The sequence below is a fragment of the Anser brachyrhynchus genome (genome assembly GCF_964034855.1).
Source record: "Anser brachyrhynchus genome assembly, chromosome: 15".
NCBI lineage: Eukaryota > Metazoa > Chordata > Aves > Anseriformes > Anatidae > Anser > Anser brachyrhynchus.
The window spans coordinates 2865209-2879571 of record NC_137733.1 but is presented as its reverse complement, the minus strand read 5'-3'; the positions used below and the strand labels follow the sequence as shown (position 1 = coordinate 2879571).

General features: G+C 36.9%; 1 protein-coding gene across 3 annotated transcripts in view; it reads right to left on the bottom strand.

Annotated features, from left to right (window-relative positions):
• RBFOX1 (RNA binding fox-1 homolog 1) overlaps nucleotides 1-14363 on the bottom strand; it is an 868680-nt gene that overhangs the window by 485010 nt on the left and 369307 nt on the right. The window lies entirely within an intron of this gene.

Below are 14363 nucleotides of genomic sequence, written 5' to 3'. Positions count from 1 at the left end.
TGTTGAGTTTTGATTACTAATGGTAACTACTTCACACAGAGAAGCGCACATACCACCTTCTCACAGATAAGAGAAAATGTGGCATGAGGGATAAAACCAAGGGTTAATAGTGCTCTTCCATCTGTAAGCAAAATTATTGCTAAGCAATAGCTATTTACAAAATCGTCACAGCACAGCTAGAGATCCTTGGCTTAAAAAGTTAAGCAGAACAGTCCCAGAAGAAATAAGGGGAAGAATTTCCAACAAAGATATGCCTGTTGTGAACAAGTCTGCGAGGAATTATAAACCTACAAGGAAAGATGCTCAAACAAAAGAGGCTGCTTCTTTGTGTGTTAGACTACAGGCAGGCTCTGACAAAGGTGCTAAGCAAGTTATGTGCTGAAGCCAATAAGATTTTTCACGTCTAAATATAGGCTGGTACAAATTACCTTAGTGAATCAAAGTCATAACCACAATACCGTGTCCCAGATGGGTCCCAGCAAACTCAGGACCCCACATTGTTTTTGTTTAAGTGGCACAGGAGCATGAGATATGTACCTGCGTTACAGAGCCACACCATGAAAGGACTAATGACTTATATTTAGGGAGAAAGGAGAGAACAGAGATATTTATCACATTACCCCAGCTAAAGAAAATGACAGCACTTGTTGCATTTCTGAGAGTTCAGAGGGCTTGGGTTAGTCATGAAGGACACCTGCACTCCATTGTGCAACCTAAAGCCACCACAGCTTTCGAGACCAGCAACAGCAGAACACCTTTGAAATTCAAATTTATGGCTGTCAGAGACTTATCACAGAATTATAGAATCATACGATTATTTAGGTTTGAAGGCCTTTATCAACTGTCTCAATAATCCTTAAAAAAAAAAAAAGTAAATAAATAAAAATAAAAAATTCTATGGACCAGAGACTATTGCTCCATAATGTTTTTTCATGTATTGCTTATACAATCCATTTTATGAGTGGCAATGTTATTAGAGACCTCAACAATCATTTTTTAGTGTCTTCAACATAATTGAACACAGTTTTATTATCCCAGTGAGTAGGTGTAAATATTTAATTCTTATGTACCACATAACAGTGGGATTTGCTTCAGCCAACAAATCTTTTCATTGTTCTACTTTTGCAACACGTACTTTCTGTTGTGAGACAAGCACCTGTACAAAATACACTCAGGTACTTCACTGAAAATAAAATATTTTGCAGATCATTTTCATTTAAAATTCTTTTCTTCACATCTGTAAAACCAGAACTGTTTCCTTTTGCGTTTTGTCATTCTTCAACAAATCCATGAAAATCGAGGCATAAATTAACCAAAAGGAAAAAAAAAATGCAGTGGAAAAAAGCAGAAGTTTGATCCTTTCATTTCCTAGGTAATACTGAAGAAAAGGTATCACCAAAGAGAAGATTTGTTCACCTTATTTCTGGGGACAGAAACCTAATTATGTTAAAAAAACAAAGGTTAAAAAAACAATGTTATTTGTTGGTAATTCAGGACAACTGATAATTTGTCAGAAATTGTTCTTTTATGCACAGAAAAAAACTATCATGAGGGATCCCAAAACTATTTTTAACTGCAGCAAGAAAGCAATATCCAGTCTCAGATGGGCATTTACCTTCACACAGAAAGCAGTGACTTGACAATAGGAGAGTAAGTTTTTATTTACAAAATTAAATACTCTTTATGTAAAGAAATTATGGTGAGAGATATTACTCTCAAATAACATATATAAACGCACTGTCTCCGATCAAAGTTATACGGTTCCTAATTTTGTTAAAAAAAAAAAAAAAAAAGAAGTGGAAAGTTTTAGAATGACCTACTAACTTAAGTCTGCATATAAACTGAAGAAATGCACCGTCTTTTGATATGCTAACAACCAGATTTCCTTTGCCAGATGGGGGCATCCAGAGAGACTTAGTCCCTACTGTTATTGTTTATACAACAAATTATTGTTCTGTTGTCTTTGGGAATATGAAAGCAGGAATTCAAGGTAAAGACCAATCTAGATGAAATTTCTCATGCAATTAACAACTCTAATTTGTTTATGTTCAAACTCAACATGGAATCAGAATAAGTACTCTTAGAATTCAACTCAAAATTTCACAGCAGTACTTAAAAGGTGCTTTTTGACTAATAGAAAAAGATGAGCTCTTTTGTCTGGGTTTAATTTTTGCTTAATTTTCGATTTAAGATCTTCAATCTGCTATTCAAACTTAATGCATTTACTAGCCTGCCTGTTCTAAAAAGAAAGGCAAAAGCATGATGGTCTGCAGACAGACAAAATAAAATGGGTCAGGATCCCAAAATCACTGATCACCATTAACCGTATTGTATCTTATGATTCCTGTTTAGAACAAACAAAATAATGAATCTGCATCGTGGTATTTAAATACCCAAATAAGATTTATAACAAAAAGCTTTACTTCTTTTTTTGTTAAATTAGCTGGACCAACTCCACCTGTGTTGGAACCAATGCAATGAAAAAAGTGCAAAGGGTGTTAACCACTGGAGATTCCTCACTGAGAGCCACTGAAGGGCTATCTGCCATCCAGACAACCTCTCCAGAGAGCTTTGCTACCTGCCCAGGGTCCACATTCATGATATCACTGTGAGGATACCAAGCCTGGTAAAGCCAGAGGACTCCCACCCATTCCTACTCTTTCATGTATGGTCAAATGAGATTGCAACAAGGAGACTTTACATCCTCTGGAAAGACATTGAGGGGATCGGGAAGGCAGGTAGTGTTCTCCTCCATTCTCCCAGTTGGAAACTGGGACCCAAGAAGAAATGGATCAGTGGATCAAGCACCATTCAACTCTGAACTGTGGTGAGGCCCTGGCCCAGGCTGCCCAGAAGCTGTGGCTGCCCCATCCCTGGCCGTGCCCAAGGCCAGGCTGGATGGGGTTTGGGCAGCCTGGGCTGGGGGATGCGTTTGGGCAGCCACAGCAGGGACTGGCACCATGTGGGCTGTAAGGTCCCTTCCAAAGCACACCATTCAATCACAATGAAATTACAAGAAATGTAACATTACACAAGAAAACAAGTCAAATTCAGAGCTGCAGAAAGTATTAAGTCTTTCTCAGTTTAATGGATGCCAGAACTGTTCAGCCTACCACAGTTAACCAATACCGAAAGGTCCCTGCCATCCGAGGTATATCCTTATGCCCTGACTTATCCACAAAGGATGCATCGGGAACTTAATCTGAGGTGATGCTGCATGTATCTGATCCAACTCAGAAGAGCTGACAGTCTGTTAATACATATTTTTTTTTGGCTTATTTTGGAAGCTTGTTTGACTAGGAAATAGTCTAGTCGGTACTTTGCTATACTATCTGGTTTCACTATGATTAATTTTATGGATTCATATATGTATACAGTATTTGGCAAGTGCATTTTTATTACCAATCTCAACAGTCAAACAGTAGACTGACTAAGCACCTGAAGAACACAGGACTTCTTGCACAGATTAGCCTTCCTTTCTGAGCTAAACAGTATCAGAGGGACATGAACCTTTATATACACCATCTTTCAGTTCATCAGCCTAAATTGCAATCACTTTGAAGTGTCATTTCAAGGAAAAGATAGAGAGAGCAATGACAAGGTACTCTGTGTAGTTCAAAAGTAGTATGTTATGGGTGATGGTAACACCAAATTTCTCTTATCTACTTGTGTCTGTAATAATTACGATAAGACAAGTGATTTGACCACGTTAGACACTCAGACATTTACCACATAATTTACTTGATTGTAAGGAGAACTGAAGCAGTAAAGTATTCTCTACACTTTATATTGGGAATAAGGAGGCAAAAATGAAACTGTATGAAGACGAAATTGTATCATAAGAAAGAGGAACTGAACAGAAATGTTAAGATAATTATTATTTGAAAACATAAAAGGAAATCTAATGAAACAACATTACATGATTGAATTTGATTCTTTTGGAACCACCAAAAAAGGTAGATTGATTCTCATTTATAATTTAGATTTTCTGTAACAATGCCAAAAATGGCTTATCTATTACATTTTATGTTGTTTGCCCTGCATACGTTCATTCTAACACTCAGCACTAGGAACTGGTTGACAGTACAGCAGAATTGTAAAGATGCATCTCTGTGTGTATGTATTCAATTGACAAGCTAATGTAAAAAATAAGTGATACCTGTATATGTGAAAAGTATGAGCTGGATATCTAAATTGCCAGGGACAGCATAGCCCGTTCCCTACATAAAGGTAAGCAATAGGTAGAAGAGAACATCCAGGTCCATTCATAGCTCATCCTCTTTGGAGAATCACTAGCACAGGCATCAGTTCCTGTGTGCTTTGATTACACCTGGACACAATCTAAACATAGCCACAATACTTGTTGAACAACAAGCATATGACATCTTTGGATATGATCAGTTCCGGCTTTGTCCTGAATGCAACTTGTTCTTATCTCCATCAGCCATTTTTCACTTGTATATTACTATTTCCAAGAAAATTGGAAAGAAAATAACCTAACAGCATTAAGAAAAAGTTTACAGTGAAGAATCTTCAAAAATTAAAGATTGTTTTAAAATCATCATTTGGTATAAACATGCCAAAAAAAGAATTTGTTATGCAATTTGAGTAGGTACCTAACTAACCTGGAAAAAATACACAACTTATAAAGGCTTCTGTACTGATTAAATTGCATTTTTCTGTACATTTTCCCTGTGTTTTTTTTTTCTAGGTATTTTTACAGAGTGCAGGTAAGCAATCAAACATTAACAGGCCTTCACAGAATCTGAAGGACGGAGGCTGGGAAACTCTGAAAAGTGTGGGCTGCCTCCGCTAGAAACTGATGGCAGCCAGCATACACAAATGTAGTTTCTGTTACCTGTCTTGGATAATTTCAGGTGTTACTACATCAGACAAAAAAGATTCTAAGATATGGAAGAACCAACTCTTGAAATGCTCTCTGTAGATTAAAATAAGCACCCTGATTTATCATACTAAACAGTCCAGTCGACAATATGTTTTAAAACTCATTAATTCTTAAGATAACAATAGATATTAGTGATAAATAAACAGCAAATAGGTCTAAGACTCTCCTCAGCTAGTCAGCTGACTAGCTGAATGCAATGCTAGGTGCATTGCTTCTTCCTTATTACTATTGCATCCTACCTTTGATTTTTTGTTTTGTATGTCAAGTCTAGAACAAATCACAATTTCTACAAACCAGGCTGCTACTGCAAAGCAGAACAAATAAGTCACAGAAGCAACCATCTTTGGAAGGTAGGAAATGTCAACAATCACAAAAATTTGCTTCTCCAAAAGTACCTTGGTCAAGCTATGAACAGTTTTCTACCTGTGTAGGAAGCCTCACAGAGTAGTGTTGCAATTCAGCAAGTAGTATTGTAAAGAAAAACAGATAAATATTCTTTTCAACATTATAGCAAGTGTATTTAGTCAAAAAGTGACATCCTCAACATTGAAATAATCCATCACTAATTTAGGAACATCCTTCAAAAACCGTTCTCTACCTGCAAACTTCTTATAATATTCAATACTCAAGGAATTCACAGCCCAATAATATTTTGTCAAGCAATTGAAATCTTGACAGCACTACACACCTAAGTATTTTGTGATTTTGATTTATATACATTTTCTAGGGAACAGTAAGAAGGTAGATTGGTATAATTTGAAAAATACTTTAAATTGTCTTATAGGCAAACATAGAAGTATTATACAAATCAAGAGACACCTAGGGAGTTCAATATTCCATACAGTCTCTTGGTACAAACACAACATTATTTTTTATTTTAAGACTTCATGACAACTTAAAGCCAAATAAAAAAAAATATATTTAATTTTGTTAGTGCCTTAAAAAATAAAAATAAAAAAATCATCATTGGGTAGCTCAAATGATTTGATCACTTGAAAAAAAAATCTATCTTTTACCCTCATTCCCTCATTTCTCCACAGCTGAATGCAAAACATAATGCCAAGGATCAATACGATGCACAAGCACATTTCAGTGTATCATCTAATTAAGAGTGTGAGACACTACCATCTATAAAGCATCCATCTTCAAAGCCATGAGTATGGTAAACTTAGGTACAGAACCAGAATATATATAATTTAAATAAAGACATGCTAAATGTTTTAAAAGCTTCTTAATTCACTATTTCTTATATCCAGGTCTGTAGTTCGAGATAAACTCAATTAGTTGGGGGGGGGGGGGGGGGGGAGCAGCAATGCATTTAAAGTCTGTTACCAATTGAAATTAGCCCAAAGGATTAAGTCCAAGTTCATTTCCTGGACATGCCCTTTTAGCATAATGTCACTGCATTACAAAGTAGAATCCCTGTGTAAAATCTTTGTTAGGACTACTCCACAAGTCCTTAGGTCAAAAAATACCATTAAATAATCCATCTTGATCTCTCATATACAAAAGCCAAGCAAATAATCTTGCTTTTCATAATTTCTGTATACTGTCAAATCTTCTCCAGCCTGTTTCTGCCTCCAGATTACAAAAGAAGACATTACGTTCCACTCTGTGACTGAGTGACTACAATGTTTGCTTGAGCAACTCCACTACTGATTCAAAGCTGCAGGTAGAGCTAAATACCCTGGCATTCTCTTTTCAGCTAGAGGAGGGCTGTACCTGAGACATTTGACAGCAAGAAACAAACTGCACGGCAATATCAGTAGGGTTTGTTTCGTGGTTTTGCTTAGCATGACAAAAAAAATACACTTAATTTCAAATTTACTGAAATTATACAAAACCTGGCCTTGTTGCCCCTGCTTTCATCCAGAGGTGCAAAAAACTGAAAGCATAATTTAATTCTCAAAGTTACTGGTGTACTATCTACATGACGCCCACGTTGTTAATTTACTTGTGTGGAGACGCTAAATGAAAAAAAGCTAAACTGAAAATTTGATGAGAAAGCCAGAACAATGGACAAAGAAAGTCACTGTTTTAGTGGAAATAACATAATGCTATTGAGAAAGTACTACTAGATTAAACATTATAGGAACTTACAGACTACCAAGGAAAAGTTTTGCTATTATAAAATGAACACAGCTAGTGAGATAGAAGAATAACAGTAAAGAATGAGTCAGAATTAAAGGATTACATGAAGATGGAAATAATTTGTAGGTTCAAGTTCTGTATATAAGTTTTTCCTACCCTCCTCTGAAGTTTTGTAAGATATTGTTAATCCTTTTTCCAAATAAAACTCAAATTGAATCAGCTGCAGACAATAAAGCTTTTAGGGCGATGATGGAAACAGACTATCACATGAAGAAAGAATAAAAAAGCTCAAATTATTTCACTAGCAGGATGAAACCAGATTATCAATGGTAATGGTATTCATTTAACCCATCAAGCTATAAACACAACGAAAGCACGTGTTCAAGTAAAAAAATGCAGCTGACAATAATAAACAGATCTGTATTGGTTATGACTATTCTTGAAATTGAAATTGGAGAATGAAAGTCTGAACAGTCTTTTCATAGAGCTTAAAGGTGTAAATCCCTTTCATGTTGAAATTCACCATTGACATGGTTCTCCAACTAGTAGATGATGCAGACAACCATTCCAGTTCCATGCTTAAATAATGAAATGCAAACCTCCCACCACACAAATCCACATTAATTCCTAAGGGTTTCTTCACTCTGATAATGTGTTTTAGCTCACTCTTTGTGAGTGTCATTTAAAAAAAAAAAAAAAAAAAGAGAGAGATACTATTTTTTTTTTTTATAGGTGGGAAATGCAGAAACTTCCAGCTAGTCCTGTAAATATTGTGGAAGAAAAAATGCAGTTCAGAGAATTATTTAGAGTAATGTTTAGATATTATCTAAAAGCCATTTCCAGAAGCTGCCCTTATGTATCTATCACACTTAGAACAGTTCCTAGAATTCTTACAGATTGATATGTATGAAGATAATTTTAAGAGTGCTTTGATTAATAAAAGAAGATCTTGCACTGATAAAAATACACCCTTTAACTAACTGCATTTGTCACAAGAATAACACAGTGATTTAACACAATCATCTTTAAATTACAATGTACCCACAGTATGGGTAGATAAACCAGGACCATTAATTCAGATTTCCCTTAGTACCAAACAGCTGCACTTAGTCAAAAAGAAGGGGCCTAAAGAAATATTAAAATATGTTTCCCCAGTTTAGCAATGCAAAACTATGCAGCAAAAAACACCTTGGCGCACATCTGAAAAGAACCCTTCATACAAACAGCAAGGTTTCTGTAGTAATGACCTATTTGATGAATACTCCATCTACTCATATCAATTAAATCACAAGTAAAGTTTTCTATAAGCCTGTCAATTCAAAAATACCAGGTAATATATTGGTGCATTTTTTTCCTTCAGCTGTTTATCCTTTATAAAAAGAAAATACGGTTATGGAAATCTTAAATCATACGTAGATGTGAAGGTGTTTGTTTTTTTTTTTTTTTTTTTTTTTTACATTTTCAGATGTCAGTCAGAGGCCCAGATGTATATGTATCAATATACTCAGAACTATTTATGTGACTTTGGGGAGACAGATCTTACAGACATATCTGCAGAAATATTTTGGTCTCCAGATATCAGGAAATTTTCTATATATCCCAACAAGAATTATTAGATAGAGCGATAAAGAAGTAGTGCTCTGACAACCCCTGAAGAGGGTACGCATTCTCCTACACGCCTGATCAGCACGCAAAGGGTACAATCAGAATCCAGCCATTCTTCAGAAGGCTTACTCTGAGGCTAGCAAAAGAATCCCCTAGCCTTCTGCACCCCTCAGTACTTTGGTTTTGACATCAAGCTTAAGAATAAAAAGTAAACAGACTATTAAAATAAGGAAATCATTAACTTGACTGCTGCCAGTCAATTTTCAAGTGATGAATAAATTATCTGAATGACAAAGAGATTGCAGAAACCTTGCTGGACAAGCAGCAGCACGTAGCAGCAATACTTCAATATATAGACTACCCTTTCCAAAACCTAAATGTGACGTTCAAGGTCACCAAGTGCAATCAAGTGAGAATTAACCCAGCTAAAGAGCCTAAAAGAGTTGCACACAAAGACCACGGACTGCAGCATCTGTCCAGGTAACCACCTTCAGCTGCGTTGGGCAAACATTAGCATGCTTTCAGGAAAGAAGGCTTGGCTGGGAAAGCCATGTTGGGAAGACAGAGCAAGTATCACGGGCTCACAGATGTTGTAATTTCGTCCCTCAAAGTAACAGCAATCCCACTCAATGTTCAGTGTTAACCACCGGCCTGTGGTTCCACATGGCCTGGAAACTGATCTTTGCACCAGTCAGCAAAGGCAGAACAAAATACACCACATACCTAGTACAGATGGACAATTGCATTTCCAAAACCCATTTCTTTTATTCATGTAATTTTTCTTTTTAAAACAAAACTATTCATTAATTCATGCTGCTATACATAGAATTTTCCCCAGCTACAGACTGATTAACATGGCTTTGTAAAAGCAGCCTACCATCTCAGACCTTCTTTGAAGCACAAAAGCTACTAACACTGCCTATGTATCCTCACTTCTAGCCATCCTCAAGCCTCCTGAGGACCATTTGCCTTTTTTATGTATTCTAATTATGACCTTAACTGACCTTATTATTGCCAGCTGGCAATCTAGAAAACATAGAGTGAATTTAAATTAAAAAAAAGGTGTGCCTTGTCAGATGATCAATAGTACATGGATAAAACAATTTACTTTAAAGCAGGTGGAAAAAGTGAGGGGCATCTGGGATTCAGAGAGGGAGATACACTGGTGGTGCTAAGCTCTGGCCTCTGTCAAACAAGAACAGGCACCAGGAATTCTCTGACAAGAAAGGAATGCAATATCCATCCCCTAGCACACACAAGGCAGAAGCTGCACGGATGTCAACAAATAGAAACAAGTCCAGGTTCAAGGTGGCAGCAGAAAGCTGCCTTCACCCATCTCACCCTATCAGGTAGCCCTAAGCAATGGGTATGAGGCCCTGGAGGCTGAGGCCAATGGGATGAGGTTCAACATGGCTAAGTACTGGGTCCTGCACTTCAGCCACATCAACCCCATACACTACTACAGGCTCAGGGCAGAGTGGCTGAAAAGCTGTGTAGAGGAAAGGGATCTGGGTGCGTTGGTGGACGCTTGCCTGAACACGAGCCAGCAGTGTGCCCAGGTGGCCAAGAAGGCCAACAGCATCCTGGCTTGTGTCAGGAGTAGTGCAGCCAGCAGGACCAGGGAGGTGATTGTCCCCCTGTACTCTGCTTTGATGGGGCTGCACTGTACTATGTTCAGTTTTGAGCCCCTCGCTACAAAAAGGTCATCGAGGCCCTGGAGCGTGTGCAGAGAAGGGCTAGGAAGCTGGTGAAGGGCCTGGAGCACAAGTCCTGTGAGGAGCAGCTGAGGGAACTGGGGGTGTTTGGTCTGGAGCAGAGGAGGCTCAGGGGAGACCTCATTGCTCCCTACAACTACCTGAAAGGAAGGTGTGGGGAGCTGGGGGTTGGCCTCTTCTCACAGGTAACTAGTGATAGGATGAGAGGGAATGGCCTCAAGTTGTGCCAGGGGAGGTTTAGGTTGGAAATGAGGAGACATTTCTGCTCAGAAAGAGCAGTCAGGCATTGGGACAGGTTGCCCAGGGAAGTGGTGGAGTCACTGTCCCTGAAGGTGTTTAAGGAAAGGTTGTACCTGGTGCTTAGGGAAATGGTGCAGTGGGTGACTTTGGTAGTAGGGTGATGGTTGGACCACATGATATTGAAAGTCTTTTCCAACCTTAAGGATTCTATGATTTTTACTACATTTGGCTTAATTCACAGTTTACCTTCTTGGAGGGGAAAGCAAATCATTCAGAGGACATGAGAAACACAGTACTACCCAGATACACAACATTTACTTTTTCTTATTTTCAAATACCTGCTTCTACAATTTTGAAGTCAGAAATGTAGTAATGCCTGTTAAATTTGTTTTTATGTTTTCTGACCACATTCTACATTTTACCATTCTTAAATTGTATTTTTTATGTATTGAGGAAAGATATACATAAGCTAATGATTAAGAGAACCACAAGATCTTTCTGCTTGAACATTAGATATTTTCAAACATTAAATCTATCATTTATTTGGGCAGTTAGACATCCTAAATTTGTAGAATACATAAAGTATTAAAATGCTTAACTACCCTATTGGATATGTTGCTTTCCAACATCCCAAAACCATCAAAGCATAGCACAGCTTTTTTTAGTTTTTTTAGCTTTTTTTTTTTTCCCCGGTTTTGAGAAGCCATCAGTAAACATATTTTTTTAATTTTTTTTTTTTTTATTTTTTTTACCTTAACTGAACTATTTGGTAAAAGATAGAGCAGTCAGTAGCTGGCCCCAAAGATACTAGAAATTCACCACATCCATATTTAATAAGACATTATAGCAGAAATATAGCATGCATTCTGTACTTCTATAGGAAAGCAATATTCATTATTCTACAGATTATTCCTTAATAAATATTTCAGAAACTTGAAGTGAAAAAAAAATTAGAATAGCATATACTGTGCTCTTGATATTTTAAAAGCACTTTTATTTTCTGATCTATGACGAATCCTTATCTTGTTTTCATTTTTGATGCATTGTAATGCCATTGTGGGTTTGAAATTCATCTTTTGGTCAGTTTGAGGGAATGAAGTTTGATGTCTTGCTAGTGCACTCAAACAAGTTAAAAGTCATCTTCCGTTACTACGTACAGAGAGCTGACGCTTCTTTATTATTATTATTGTTTCCGATCTTTCAGATAAGTCCACATAAATAACACAATTTACTGAATGGCATGAACAAAATGCAAAGCATGCTCACAAATCCCCCCTTTTTAAAGCAAAGAAAACTGAATGCTGTGCTGTCACTGTTCTCACTTGCATATGGTAATATCAAAAGCAAAGAACTATTTGAGAAACAACAGCAACAACAACAAAAAGCCCTTATTCCTCCAGCAATGTGTTTCCTCAGTTGATTTGTAAGCTGTGCAAGTGTCCTTAAATTAATTGTAACAGATGGAGGGCTGAGTTAATACTCCTGCTCTTTACCTCAGACATCTCTGTGAGTTCAGATACAGACAAACCGCCTATGTGAGCACGTGGGGGGAATCTACGTGACCTCTTTGTGGCATATGGCCCAGGTACAATCCACAGATAGGACGGGAACATGTTCTCAGTGCATGTGAATAAGACAGCCCAAAGTGTCCGAGGGTCTTTGCCCAGAAACTTGCGTCACTGAATAGGAAATCAACAATCCTGACATGTGGTTAAGGCTACCATCAGCCATAAAAATGTCAACCAAGGGATTAAGAAAAGATTTTAGAGAAACAAGGGAGTTAGCTTGAAAAGAAAGAAGCTTTGTAAAAAATGTGCGCAGTATTATCACCAAACTTGTTGAGGATACACTACCCCATCATGCAGACCATTTGCCCTACTGTTGACCCCTAGGATGCATTGCTAGTTACTGGCCAGCACCTAGACCACCTCATGCCCTTCATCACCATCTTGTGGGCCCAGTTGTTCAGACAGTTTTCAATCCACAGAAAGCACAACCCATAGCGTACAACAGAGATCTTACGTTTGAAGGTTTGAAGATATTCTCCAAGGGGCATGTGAAATAGCAAACTGGAATCATTAAGAACTGATTATTATCTTAGCAGATTAAACTAGGGCTGTGGTGGGTTTTTTTTGTTTTGTTTTCTTTTCTTTTTGTGTGTGTGTGTGTATGTGTAGTAAAGGGTAATAGGAAGGTAGATTTTGAGACTAGAAAGGGAGTAAATGTCATAATACTTTTTGTTAACAAAAGTGTAACTAAAATTGCAGAAGTAATCATATTACTCCCACTGTAACAGAGCAAAAATACCAGCAGTGCTATTTCCATTTAAGTTACAAAAATACTGCTGCTGAAGCAGTTGGAAATTGGATTCTAGATCCCTTCTAAAGGATGAAATAATTACATAAATAGTTACACCTGAAGCCAGAAGTAGATCCCGCATCTTCAAAAAAGCATTCAAAGTATTTTAAGAAGGCAAACGCAAACATATTAAAACTCAAAGACCAGAACCACTCTCTGGGAAAAAAAAAAAATAATAATTTCATCTTCCTAGGATCAAAATGTGTTGAAGTAGCTTGCATTCAGGCAGGGGAAAGACTGTCCGCAGCCCCTGAGGCACATCAAACAGTGAGGTGAGTTTTGTCAGCATGGAATGTGTTCTGGAATATAAACTATTCCAGAACATTATGGAACAAAACAAATCCTATCATGCTTGTATTCCACAACACCTCTACATGAGATTACAAAAATGTTTTGAAATCACCTCATTGTCTCCCTTAACAGGTATGAGTAGACAGGGCTGTTAGCCAGTAGCGAGACAAAGGACAGAAAATTAAAATACTGAATATATGCTCTCATTTTAATGAGTTGTTAATTCATATCTCCTAGCCAGGCCTTTTTATTAGAGACTGTAAATCTCAGATAGACAAGGAGTCATGAGATTTTGAAATTGCCTTGTAAATTAGTTACTGGTAATGAAACCATTTAGTTTTTGAATGGACAGGATTGTGAGGGCTTTCTATTTTGAAATAATTATTGAACATTACTGAACCAAGTAATTAAACTGTGCTGTAAAAATACTCCCATAATAATATTCACACCATTTCTTTTTCTTTCTTTTTTAAATTCTAAATTATTAGGCTTGTTATTGTTATGTGAAGGTAAAAATATGACTGTCACAGCTGACAATGTTCAATGTTTCAACTTATATAAAATATGTGATGTATGATTCAAGAACAATTCATCTTCACCATAGAAGTCTTACATTTCAGAGATTTTAAACTTATACCCAGGCAAGGGTATATTTTACAAAATGTAAGATAGATTTTAAATTAAACTTTTAACAGGTGCAATAGTAAAAATTCAAAGAGAATTCAGACGTTCTATCAGTGCTATCTCAAACTGGACTTCAGGTTCAAACTAATACTTGCCTTCTAAGTGCTAACCAAGGGGGATGATAAGCATACAGCTTCATGTGGAAAAATATTTTTCAGTTATTGTATCTTCATTTGAGTTTCTTTACTACTATTTGAAAGAAAGGGAGAATAAGAAGGCACTTTGGATGGGACTGAAATAGATCTAGCTCCTTCTGAAGATATTTAATCTTTAAAAAAAAAAAAAAAAGAAAGAAAGGAGAAGAAGAGAGAGAGAAGAAGGAGAAGAAGAAGAAAAGAAAAAGAAGAAAAGAAGAAGAAAAGAAGAAGAAGAAATATTATCTGTTTATAAAGGAATTCCCTTGCTCAAAAAACACATACAGGAGAGTCACAACTGGAAGTAGCAACAATTCCTTAATATGAACCTTAGTTCCA